The 13,329-nt window shown below is 41.9% G+C and overlaps 1 protein-coding gene across 1 annotated transcript in view; it reads right to left on the bottom strand.

The window, feature by feature from the left end:
• Positions 1-8,601: 8,601 nt before the first annotated feature.
• PPP1R36 (protein phosphatase 1 regulatory subunit 36) overlaps positions 8,602-13,329 on the bottom strand; it is a 45,656-nt gene continuing 40,928 nt past the window's right edge. The window contains exon 12 of the mRNA XM_045810478.2: positions 8,602-9,788. The gene's annotated coding sequence lies outside the window, so the exon portion shown is untranslated. The remainder of the gene's footprint in view (positions 9,789-13,329) is intronic.

Genomic DNA, 13,329 nt, shown 5'->3' with positions numbered 1-13,329 from the left:
AATTTTAGCCATTCTGACAGGTGTGAGGTGATATCTCATTTAGTTTTGATTTGTATCTCCCTGATGATGAGTGATGTTGAGCATCTTTTCACGTGTCTGTTGGCCATCTGGATGTCTTCTTTGGAAAAATGTCTATTCATGTCTTCCATTTCTTGACCAGATTATTTGTTTTGGGGGGTTGAGTTTGATAAGTTCTTTATAGATTTCGCTTACTAACCCTTTATCAGATATGTCATTTGCAAATATCTTCTCCCATTCTGTAGGTTGCCTTTTAGTTTTGTTGATTGTTTCCTTTGCTGTGCAGAAGGTTTTTATCTTTATGTAGTCCCAATAGTTCATTTTTGCTTTTGTTTCCCTTGCCTCCAGCAACGTGTCTAGTAAGAAGTTGCTATGGCCGAGGCCAAAGAGGTTTCTGTCTGTGTTCTCCTCTAGGATTCTGATGGATTCCTGTCTCACATGTAGGTCTCTCACCCGTTTTGAATTTATTTCTGTGTATGGTGTAAGAAAGTGGTCCAGTTTCATTCCTCTACATGTTGCTGTCCAGTTTTCCCAACACCATTTGTTGAAGAGACGGTTTTTTTCAATTGGATATTCTTTCCTCCTTTGTCAAAGATTAGTTGGCCATAGAGTGAGGGTCCATTTCTGGGTTCTCTATTCTGTTCCACTGATCTATGTGTCCATTTTTGTGCCAGTACCATACTGTCTTGATCACTACGGCTTTGTAATATAACTGGAAATCCAGAATTGTGATGCCTCCAGCTTTGCTTTTCTTTTCCAGGATGGCTTTGGCTGTTCATGGTCTTCTGTGGCTCCATATAAATTCTAGGATTGTTTGTTCTAGTTCTGTTGAAAAATGCTGGTGGTATTTTGATAGGGATTGCATTAAATGTGTAGATTGCTTTGGGTGGTATAGACATTTTCACAATGTTTGTTCTTCCAATCTGTGAACATGGAATGTTTTTCCATTTCTTTGCGTCCTCTTCAATTTTTTTGGTAAGTGTTCTATAGTTTTCAGAGTACAGATCTTTGGTTAGGTTTATTCCTAGGTATCTTATGGTTTTTGATGCAATTGTAAATGGGATTGATTCCTTGATTTCTTTTTCTGCTGCTTCATTATTGGCATGTAGAAATGCAACAGACTTCTGTACACTGATTTTATATCCTGTGACTTTGCTGAATTCATTTTTACTTCTAGCAATTTTTTGGTGGGGTCTTTGGGTTTTCTACATAGAGTATCATGTTGTCTGCAAGTTGTGAAAGTTTGACTTCTTCCTTGCTGATTTGGATGCCTTTTATTTCTTTTTGTTGTCTGATTACTGAGGCTAAGACTTCCAATATTATGTTAAATAGTAATGGTGAGAGTGTACATCTCTGTCTTATTCTTGACCATAAAGGAAAAGCTCTCAGTTTTTCCCCATTGAAGATGATATTAGCTGTGGGTCTTTCATATATGGCTTTAATGATGTTGAGGTATGTTCCATCTATCTACTTTGTTGAGGGTTTTTGTTTTTTTTAATCAAGAATGGATGCTGTGTTTTGTCAAATGCTTTTGATCATACGGTTTTTATCCTTTCTTTTATTAATGTGATGTATCACATTGATTGATTTGCAAATATTGAACCACCCCTGCAGCCCAGGAGTAAATCCCATTTGATTGTGGAGAATAATTCTTTTAATGTATTGTTGGATTCGACTTGCTAGTATCTTGTTGAGAATTTTTGCATCCATATTCATCAGGGATATTGACTTGTAATTCTTTTTAGTGGGGTCTTTGGTTTTGGAACCAAAGTAATGCTGGCCTTGTAGAATGAGTTTGGAAGTTTTCCTTCCATTTCTATTTTTTGGAACAGTTTGAGAAGAATAGGTATTAACTCTTTAAATGTCTGGCAGAATTCCGCTGGGAAGCCATCTGGCCCTGGACTTTTGTTGGGAGATTTTAATTACTGATTCAATTTCTTTGCAGGTTACGAGTCTGCTCAAATTTTCTCTTTCTTCCTGTTTCAGTTTTGGTAGTTTGTATGTTTCTAGGAATTTGTCCATTTCTTCCAGATTGCCCAGTTTGTTGGCATATAACTTTTTATAATATTCTCTTAGAACTGTTTGTATTTCCATGGTGTTCGTTATGGTATTTCCTCCTTCATTCGTGACTTTATTTATTTGGGTCCTTTATCTCTCTCTCTCTCTCTGTCTCTCTTTTGATAACTCTGGCTAGGGGGCTATCAATTTTATTACTTCTTTCAAAGAACCAGCTCTTAGTTTTGTTGATCTGTTCTACTGGGGTTTTTTTTCTTTGTTTCTATATCATTTATTTCTGCTCTAATCTTTATTATTTCCCTTTTTCTGCTGGCTTTACGCTTTATCTGCTGTTCTTTCTCCAGCCCCTTTAGGCGTAAGGTTAAGTTGTGTATTTGAGAATTTTCTTGCTTCTTGAGGTAGGCCTGTAATGCTATATACTTTCCTCTTAGGACCACCTTTGCTGTATCACAAAGGTTTTGAACAGTTACGTTTTCATTTTAATTTGTTTCCATGTATTTTTTTAATTTCTTCTTTAATTTCCTGGTTAACCCATTCATTCTTTAGTAGGCTGTTCTTTAATTACCATGTATTTGTGGCCTTTCCAAGTTTTTTCTTGTGGTTGACTTCAAGTTTCACAGAGTTGTGATTGTACGTGTCACTTTAGGTCTTTGAAAATGAACAGGTGCACGTGCTTTCCCATCCTCTATTCCTCCGTTGATGTTTGTCAGATGTGGCTTCCACAAAAATGTACGGCTTGGGTTTCATGGTGGATTCATTCTGTCTCTCTCTCTGAATTGAGTGTTCTTTCTAGCAGAGATTTGTATAAGCCATGGTTTCATGAATCATTATCTTAATTTCAAATGTTATGTCCAGATTGAAGTAGGTCTAGGGGTCAACTGTACTTCCATTTCTGTTAGGACTTTTGTTTTGATTGCCTACTCATGTGAAAGAATGCCCAACCACATCTCAGAGCCTTGCCTAAGCAAGCAACTTGAAACCAACATGGTTGCTATAGTCCAGGATCCTGGAAAGAAGAGCAAAAATAAACTACATCTTAAGAATTGCAGTGGTTGTTTTGGGGTTTTTTTTGAAGATTTTATTTATTTATTTGAGAGAGAGAGAGTGAGCAGAGAGAGCACAAGTGGGGGCAGGGGGAGGAGGGAGAGGGAGAAGCAGACACCCCACTGAGCAGAGAGCCTGGTGTGGGGCTCAATCCCAGGATCCTGGGATCATGACCTGAGCCGAAGGCAGACACTTAACCAACTGAGCCACCCAGACACCCCAAGAATTGCAGGGTTTTCATATAAAAGCCAGGAGTTGAGAACATATACCAGAATTCAGGCTCCACTTGACCCACAAACAATGTAACTCTTCCAAGTTTCATCTTTTTTGCAGACCACAAGAGGATTCAGAGACTGGGACGCTGTGAAGAGGAAGGGTAATAGCATGCTAACAACAATCACGAGACAAAGAAGAAAGTAGATGGTCTTTGTTTATTAATGATTATTTACTATTCATTCACAGAAAAGACCTCCTACAACTCACCATTAAAGATATGAGCTCAGAGAAATGAAAACATATGTTCACACAAAAATCTGTACATGAATGTTTGTAGCAGCTTTATTAGTAATAGCCTCCAAACTGGAAATGACCCAGATGTCCTTCAAAGGATGAATGAAAGAAACTGTTTAGAGCGCCTGGGTGGCTTCATCAGTTAATCGTCTGACTCTGATTTCAGCTCAGGTCATGATCTCAGGGTCATGGGATTGAGCCGCACGTTGGGCTCTGTCCTCAGCACAGAGTCGACTTGTCCCTCTTCCTCTGCTCCTACCCCCGCTCTCTCTAAAATAAATAAAATCTTTAAAAAAAATAAAAATTAAACAAACTGTCTTATATCCACATCACAGAAAACTACTCATCAATAAAAAGGAATGAATTATTAATACATGCAGCAACTTGGGTGAATTCCCAGAAAATTGTGTTGAGCTGAAAAAAGCCAAAACCAGAAAGTTATAAAATGTATTTAACATTCTTTTTTTTCTTTGCTAAGTGAAATAAGTCAAGCAGAGAAAGCCAATTATCATATGGTTTCTCTCATCTATGGAACATAAGAACTAGGAAGATCGGTAGAAGAAAGGGATAAAGAAAGGGGGGGTAGTCAGAGGGGGGAGTGAAGCATGAGAGACTATGGACTCTGAGAAACAAACTGAGGGCTTCAGAGGGGAGGGAGGTGGGGGAATGGGATAGGCTGGTGATGGGTAATAAGGAGGGCACGTATTGCATGGTGCACTGGGTGTTATACACAACTAATGAATCATCGAACTTCACATCAAAAACCAGGGATGTACTGTATGGTGACTAACATAATAAAAAATATTAAAAAAAACAAAAACAAAAACATTCTTTTTTTCTTTTAAGACTGTATTTACTTATTCGTCAGAGAGAGAGTGAGAGAGGCAAGCAGAGGGAGAGGCAGGCTCCCCGCTGAGCAAGGATCCCAAAGCGGGACTCGATCCCAGGACCCCGGGATCATGACCTGAGCTGAAGGCAGACGCTCAACTGACTGAGCCACCCAGGTATCCCTGTATATAACATTCTTGGTATGACAAAATTATAGAAATGGAGAACAGATTAGTTACCAGAGGTTAAGAACAGGGTGGGGACAGGAGACAAATGTGTGGCTACAAAGTGCAACATGAGGCATTCTTGGAGCATTGGCATGTCCTGTATCTTGGCTGGGTCAACATCAATATCCTGGCTGTGAAACTGTACTATAACTTTGCAAGATGTTACCATCGGGAGAAACCGGGTAAAGAGTTCACAGGACGCCTCTGCATAATTTCTTACAACTACGTGTGAATCTGCCGTTATTTCAAAGTAAAAAAAAAAAGTTTTAATTAAAAAAGAAACAAAAGGTATAACCAACACAAAGATGTAAAAATAGAAAAATTATAGAAAAATTATAAACCTGAGAAACCAAAACTCAGTTCTCATGATTAAGCATTACATTTCTTTTTGTGATTTCTTGTAGCAAAAGAAAAAGAAGAAACCACGACAGGACAAATATTCTTGTTTTCTCATGAAAGTAATCACAGTAAATTTTTAGGAGAGACAGTCTTTCCCCTGGGAGTCAACTCTTTAATTTATTTATTTGAGAGAGAGAGAGAGCATGAGTAGGGGGACAGGCAGAGGGAAAAGGGAGAAGCAGGCTCCCCACTGAGTGCAGACCCCGATGCAGGGTTCGATCCTGGGACTCCAGGATCATGACCTGAGCCAAAGGCAGATGCTTAGCTGAGCAACCCGGGTACCCCTGGGAGTCTACTTTAAAAGAGCAATGAACTTAGTTTTTTTTTTTTTTTTAGATTTATTTATTTGTTTTAGAGAGAGCGAGTGCGTGAGCACAAGGTGCGAGGGTCAGAGAGAGAGAGAATCTCAAGCAGACTCCGCACTGAGTGCGGAACCCCACACGGGGCACCGTCTCATCACCCGAGATCACAACCTGAGCTGAAACCAAGAGTTGGACACCTAATAGACTGAACCACCCAGGCATCCCAAACTGATTCTTAAAATAAACCCCAGGGCACAATATAAAATCTACAGAGGAGAGGCTGGCTCAGGGCTCAGGTGCTGTTACTTCGAATGCTCCAGGACCCATGACTTGGTTAAGGGATCCTACGGGAAAAAATGATACAATTTTCATGGCTGGTCTTATACCTAAATGGAGTAGATGATCACCCAAAAAAGCGTGGCTGCAGGGAAACCAAAAAGACATTCTTCACAGCCCAGCTATGTCTCGCCTATGTGGTGTCTGAAAGCCCATCACTAGCTATGCACTCCTCCGGGCTGAGAATTTTTGCTCCCTGGTTTCTTCTATTGACAATTCAGAGACTGGGCCTTGCTCAAGTGCTGCACACACAGGGGCTTCTGGGCATCTCAGAGACACAGGAGAACTTGGAGAAAGAATGTCATACCCTCTGCTTTCCCTCCTGAGATGACAGATGCCTCTTTCCTGTGCTTCCCATCCCTCAATTCTCAGCTCCTACCAGTATCCCCCATTCCTCCTGAATCGTCAGTTTTCCTCCCTCTACAAGATCAGCTCTGTCAGCATACAGAATGGTTCTGCTATCTCTTATCTCCAAAGCCCAAACCCCAAACAACCCAACACTCAAACTCCACTTCCTGCCTTGACCCTACATCTTCCTCTAGCTACCGCGCCATTTCTTTCTTTCCCTTCACGGCAAACCATGCATTGGCCAGAGGCTTGGTCTCCACTTTCTCACCAACCTTTCTCTACTCGGCTGACATCAAGAGGGCTGCACACAGTTGGAGCCCACACAGTTGATCTCTATGTTCCCAAATCTGACAGTCACCTCTCCATGGTCGTCTTACGGGTTCTCTCTGCAGCATTTCTACCCAGCCGCCCACTCCCTACTTCATGACAGACTTTTTTCTCTTGTCTGCCATGACTTCTCCCTCTCAAGTTTTTCTTCTTACCTCACTGGCTTGTGGCACATTCTGAAGTTGAGTTGAGCTGTTGGAGCACGTAAGGTATTTGCGACATTTTGTTTGCTCCTCCTCTGTTCCTCTTACACGTAGAGTGCCCTACAGCTGGTGACTTTTCTTCTCTAGCTTCACTCTACTTAGGTCATCTTGACCAATCCCGGAGCCATTTACTCCCAAATCTGTATTTTTACTTCAGATCTCTCCCCAGAACTCCAGATCTTTCTATCCAAAGGCCAAGTCATCTCCAAAGGGATGACAGAGCGACATTTCAGACTTAACGGTCCAAAATAGCATTGAACATTTCTCCCTCAACCTGTTCTTCATCTACTCTCCCTTATGGAAATACCAAACATCCAATTCCTCAGGCCAAAAAGTTTAGAGGTTTCCTTGCTCTCTCTTTTCTCATCCCCAACAGCCAATCCATCAGCAAATCCTGCCAATGCTATCTTATCCAGAATCCATCCCTAGTCCAACTCTCTACCTTCCCCGTCCTGGGCCACCTCTGTAACTTCTAATTGACCTCCAGTCTCCATTCTCCATCCCCCTACCCCTCACCCCAACCCATCTTCCACACAGTAGCCAGAACAATCTTCTCAAACATAATTTGGATCATGTCACTCCTTTGCCTAAAATCCTCCATCAGATTGCCATCCAATTAGATAAAATCCAAACTTCCTGCTACAGCCTAGAAAGCACAAACCATCTGGTCCCTGCTATCTCCCTCTCCTTCCACCCTCTGCCAGGAGAAGCTCCAGCCATGTGGAAGGGCCCAGATCATGTCTGCCTTGTGATGGAAGTGTTTTCAGAAGCGAACACAGCAGGTACACAGTAAGTATTTGGTTGTGAATCAATAAGTGAATGATTTCCTCAGATAAACTTACAGTCCTCGACTGGTAACAGCAGCTCTGTATCTCAGGGTCCTGGCTTGAAAAGCCAGCATCTCTAACTACCACTCTTCCTGGTTTGCTGTGAGAACTCGTGGGGAAAAAAACACTAGCTCTAAAAACCCACCCAACTGTTCTTTAATGGGTACATGTGCCAGTGTGAGTCCTGCGATGACAGTTGGGGCTCCGCCCCACTTTATTCTTTGTGCGCAATGACACAGGACTCTGAGTCTTCAAGCAAATGCTCTGTTTGTGCCTTTTACATCTGCCTCAGTGTGTGATTATCGTGGCATGATACGGGATGCGTGTGAAGGGAACACGGCGCGTGTGCAGAAGGAGATCATTATTCCCCCGTTAAGCAACAGTGTTGGGGGAGACACCAGCATATTTATCCAGTCAGTGGGCTCAGAGAAGCCACACGAAAGAACACGATCCCTGAAGCAGGAAGTGGCTCTGAGCCCCCAGGGCATCCACGCGAGGCCTGACTGCGCGTCTGGCTCAGTCTGAAGTGGATTCCAGTTGTCTGCACTTGATGGCTTTATTGCATCTTGTTCCCGTTTTTACTTGAGGGTCTGTTTTGTTTGTTTAACATCCCCACCGCATGCTTTAGTCTGCGCCGGCTGCACAGGGAAAGGCCGGGAAGAGGCCGGGACACTCCCCAGTCAACCTGCGGGCACATCTGGTGGTTTAGGAGAGCTCATGCTGACTCATGTTTTCTCACCTCCCTTTCCATCGCCAGCCTTTTTGGCTTCTTCCTTCTGTAAATATTGAAGTTTGTGTCTCTAAAGAGTGGGGTGGTGAGGTGGGGGAGGACTTACAAAACCACAGTAACATTATTATGCCTGATAAATTTACTGATAATTCCTAATATCAGATATCCCCTAGTAGTAAATTTCCCTGATTACATCATATACATATGATATCTATATTAAAATAATTGGTTGGTTTAAATCAGGATCCAAGCAAGGTCCATGTATTGTGTTCGACAGATATGGCTTTTAAGTCTCTTTTTTAACCTAAAGGTTCCTTTTCCCACCCATCTTCCCCCTTGTTACTTGTTGAAGAAGAAGGTGAGTTTTTCTGAAGAGTTCCCCCCATTTTGAGTTTTTCTGACTGAATTCTTGTAGTGTTATTTAACATGTTCCTCTCCCCACTTGCCATAAGTCAAATGTTAGATTAGAGGCCCGATCTGCTTTGGGTTTTTGTTTTTGTTTTTTTGTTTGTTTGTTTTTTGGTTTTCTTGGCAGGAGTTTCATATTCTCACTGGGGGCATTTAATGAGAAGATGTCCCTGATGATGTTAGCTGCCACCGGCAATCAATGCCTAGACCCACTATTCCATTAAGGTTTTAGAAAATGGTAAGTTTCTAATTCTGTCATTCCTTCTACATCGATCACCTGGACTATTTCTATATGGAGAAATTTTCCCTCCTCAACCACCTGGGTTTCCCTGGGGGTGCACTCTGCAAGGGCTCACGCTGCCAGGGAGACAGGGCACACTCAGATGCACCAGCTGTGCTCAGTGGTAAGCGTTCATCCAAGCGTGGGTGCAGGGGGAGGACGGAGTGAGCACCAGAAATGAGACGTGAGCTCCTCCTACCCGGGTCCCCACTGCTTCTGCATGGATGATTATGAGGTGGCTCATTGCTGAGCCCTTAAGTTTCCACTTCACAACTGGGCTTACCTGCAAGCTTCCCCGTTCTGTTCTTGAGCTTTGTCCTGACTCTAGTTCAGCTCTGAGAACAGCAACCTCACCTTATTCTTCTAGCAAGGCACTGAGCACTGAGTAGGCTATCGGTCCACCGACGACTGCTTGTAAATTCAGCATGATAAATTATTTATTTAATCATTACCATAATCACCCTCCAAAGCACTTCTGAAGCATCTATCTGGTCAGAGGGCTGGATGAAATGATATAGTTGCACCCCTCAGTAAGTCTTTAATCAATAATGGACAAGACCATCACAGACTGACGGGAAGGAGCCAGATATCTGAGTCAGCCCTAAACGAATATACGAATATAGAAATACGTTCAAAAAGTAATACGTTACTGCCGAATTGACTTCCAGAACCCACACCAGAGTATATTTCCCCTTCAGTGTAGAAGAATGCCTACTTCTCCACCCACTTGCCAACATTAGACATCATTTCTTGGAATCTTTGCCAAGTCCATAGGTAAAAATGGAATCGTATGTTCTAATTTATACTTTCAGTTAGTAGTGAGAATGAAGACCTCTTCATATTGGCCATTTGTATTTCTCCTTTTGTGGCAGATTACCTACTCACGTCTTTTGCTCATAAACACTGAGATTCCTGTGTGCCGCCAGATGGGGTGGGTGCTAGATATCACCACTATGCAAGAAATCAGGGACACCATATTTTCAATCTATTGTAAAAAAAAAAAAAAGAACATACATGTAAGCAAAAATGTTTAGAGAAAAATCATTCAAAATCCTACCTCTTGGGCAGAATTTTTTTTTTAAGATTTTATTTATTTATTTATTTGAGAGAGAGAGAGAGCAGGAGCAGGGGCAAAGGAAGGGGGAGAAGCAGACTCCCAGCTGAGCAGGGAGCCCAACGCGACGTTCGATCCCAGGACCCCGGGATCATGACCTGAGCCGAAGGCAGACACTTACTCTAATGAGCCACCCTGGCGCCCCCAGGCAGAATTGTTAATAATTTAGTTATTTCGTTCCAGACCTTCTATAACTATATGTGTGTTTTACACACATGGGCTCATGTTATAATCAGCTTTTCTGTAACTTGTTTTCCTCATAGGAACATTTGCAATTTCTTCAAAGAATGACAAATCAATAAAAAAAAGATAATATAGAGTCTGTTAATAGAAAAATAAGCAAAATATACGAATAGGCTAATCACCAGGTACTTGAGTTCAGACTGTTTTTACTGGCACCACCACCAGGCTGGAGATGAGATTGGTGGGTCAGGAGTTGCTGAGGCAGATAAAACTCCTGTAACAACTACCTAAAAAGTATTTTAACAAGTTTAACTGGGATCTGGGCAGCGTTTTGAGATTCTGAGCTAAAATATGGGCAAATGAATTTTATCAATTAAGAACAAACAGCCAGAGACCATTTGCCTTTATCCAGCATTTATGACAAGGTGCTGTTACTTGTATTATCTATGATGCCACAATTTATTTCCTTGGGTTGGGTAATGCATTTAATCCAGGAAACAAAACATTCCATACATCATATTATTTCTGTGATAAATCAGGAAAAGAGAAGCACAAATGACCAATGTGCAGAGGTAGTCATCCCTCCTGTTATTTGGAGTATAAATTAGAATGAACGCACAATTCTATTTTTCACTACCATAGCACGTGCAATGATTCAAGGAAACGATAATGCCCAGGTGAGAAAGTGAGGATTCTATACACAGATGGAGCTCGTGTGCTTTGGAGCTAGCCTTCCGGGAAAAGATTTGGCCATAATAAGGTTTTCAGGATGAGTGTGCTCTTTGATACAGCAATACCATTAGCCAGGATTTATCCTAAGAAAACAACCATCAGTTTGAGTGACAATGTGTGTGTAAAATAAGGTAGGGGATTGGGCGAGGACGTTGTGGCAAATTCATACCATAGAATACTACAGGGCAATTAAAATCGTATTTTAGGGGGCGCCTGGGTGGCACAGCGGTTAAGCGCCTGCCTTCAGCTCAGGGCGTGATCCCAGCGATCTGGGATCGAGCCCCACATCAGGCTCCTCCGCTATGAGCCTGCTTCTTCCTCTCCCACTCCCCCTGCCTGAGTTCCCTCTCTCGCTGGCTGTCTCTATCTCTGTCAAATAAATAAATAAAATCTTTTAAAAAAATCGTATTTTAGATGAGTATTAGCTGCTGTAGGAGAATGTTCACCATGCATTACCATAGGAAGGAGGAAGGGTACAGACTACAGCTCGCTGTATGACCCCCTTTTTGTTTGTACATATTTGCACACAATTTTCCCAGTGCCACTCGTTGAAGAGATTGTCTTTTTTTCCATTGGATATTCTTTCTTGCTTTGTCAAAAATCAGTGAGCATACAGTTGTGGGTCCATTTCTGGGCTCTCTATTCTGTTCCATTGATCTATGTGTCTGTTTTTGTCCCAGTACCACACTGTCTTGATGATTACAGCTTTGTAATAGAGCTTGAAGTCCGGGATTGTGATGCCACCAGCTTTGGTTTTCTTTTTCAACATTCCTCTGGCTATTTGGGGTCTTTTCTGGTTCCATACAAATTTTAGGATTATTTGTTCCAGCTCTGTGAAAAATGTCAATGGTATTTTTATAGGGATTGCACTGAATGTGTAGATTGCTCTGGGTAGCATAGACATTTTAACAATATTTATTCTTCCAATCCATGAGCATGGAATGTTTTTCCATTTCCTTGTGTCTTAATTTCTTTCATAGGTGTTCTGTAGTTTTTAGAGCATGGATCCTTTACCTCTTTGGTTAGGTTTATCCCTAGGTATCTACGGCTTTTGGTGCAATTGTAAATGGGATCGATTTCTTAATTTCCTTTTTTTTTTAAAGATTTATTTATTTATTTGAGAGAGAGAGAGAGCATGAGCAGGGGGTGGGAGGAGGAGCAGAGGGAGACAGCCGAGTCTCCACCAAGCAGGGAGCCCGATGCGGGGCTCAATCCTAGGACCCTGGGATCATGACCTGAGTCAAAGGCAGATCCTTACCACTGAGCCACCCAGAAGCCCCCAATTCCTTATTTTCTCTTTCTTCTGTCTCATTGTTAGCATATAGAAATGTAACTTATTTCTGGGGTGCCTGGGTGGCTCAGTCGTTAAGCGTCTGCCTTCGGCTCAGGGCGTGATCCCGACGTTCTGGGATTGAGCCCCACGTCAGGCTCTTCCGCTGGGAGCCTGCTTCTTCCTCTCCCACTCCCCCTGCTTGTGTTCCCTCTCTCGCTGGCTGTCTCTATCTCTGTCAAATAAATAAATAAAATCTTTAAAAAAAAAAAAAGAAAGAAATGTAACTTATTTCTGTGCATTGATTTCATATCCTGCCACGTTGCTGAATTTCTGTATGAGTTCTAGCACTTTGGAGATGGAGTTTTTTGGGTTTTCCACATAAAGAGTCATGTCATCTGCGAAGAGTGAGACTTTGACTTCTTCTTTGACAATTTGAATGCCTTTTATTTCTTTTTGTTGTCTGACTGCTGAGGCCAGGACTTCTAGTACTATGTTGAACAACAGTGGTGAGAGTGGATATCCTTGTTGTGTTCCTGACCTTAGAGGAAAAGCTCTCAGTTTTTCCCCATCGAGAATGACATTCGCTGTGGGCTTTTCGTAGATGGCTTTTATGATATTGAGGTATGCTCCCTTTATCCCTACACTGTGGAGAGTTTCAATAAAGAAAGGATGCTGTATTTTGTCAAATGCTTTTTCTGCATCAATTGAGAGGATCATATGGTTGTTGCCCTTTCTTTTATTAATGTGATGTATCACGTTGATTGATTTGTGAATGTTGAACCACTCTCGCAGCCCAGGCTTTTGCACAGTAAAGAGTCAACAAAACTAAAAGGCAACCTATAGAATGGAGAAGATATTTGCAAATGACCTATCAGATAAAGGGCTAGTATCCAAGATCTATAAAGAACATATCAAACTCAACACCCAAAAAACCAAATACTCTAGTCAATAAATGGGTAGAAGACATGAACAGACATTTTTCCAAAGAAGATATACAAATGGCCAACAGACACATGAAAAAATGCTCCACATCACTCGGCATCAGGGAAATACAAATCAAAACCACAATGAGAAACCACCTCACACTGGTCAGAATGGCTAAAATTAACAAGTCAGGAAACAACAAATGTTGGCGAGGATGCAGAGAAAGGGGAACCCTCTTACACTGTTGGTAGGACTGCAAGCTGGTACAGCCAATCTGTAAACAGCATGGAGCTTCCTCAA

The sequence above is a fragment of the Ursus americanus genome, chromosome 26 (assembly GCF_024610735.1).
Source record: "Ursus americanus isolate L20-20 chromosome 26, mUrsAme1.1.p, whole genome shotgun sequence".
In the NCBI taxonomy this organism is placed as follows: Eukaryota; Metazoa; Chordata; class Mammalia; order Carnivora; family Ursidae; genus Ursus; species Ursus americanus.
The sequence above is the reverse complement of the archived record's forward strand: the minus strand, read 5'-3'. Positions and strand labels throughout refer to the sequence as shown.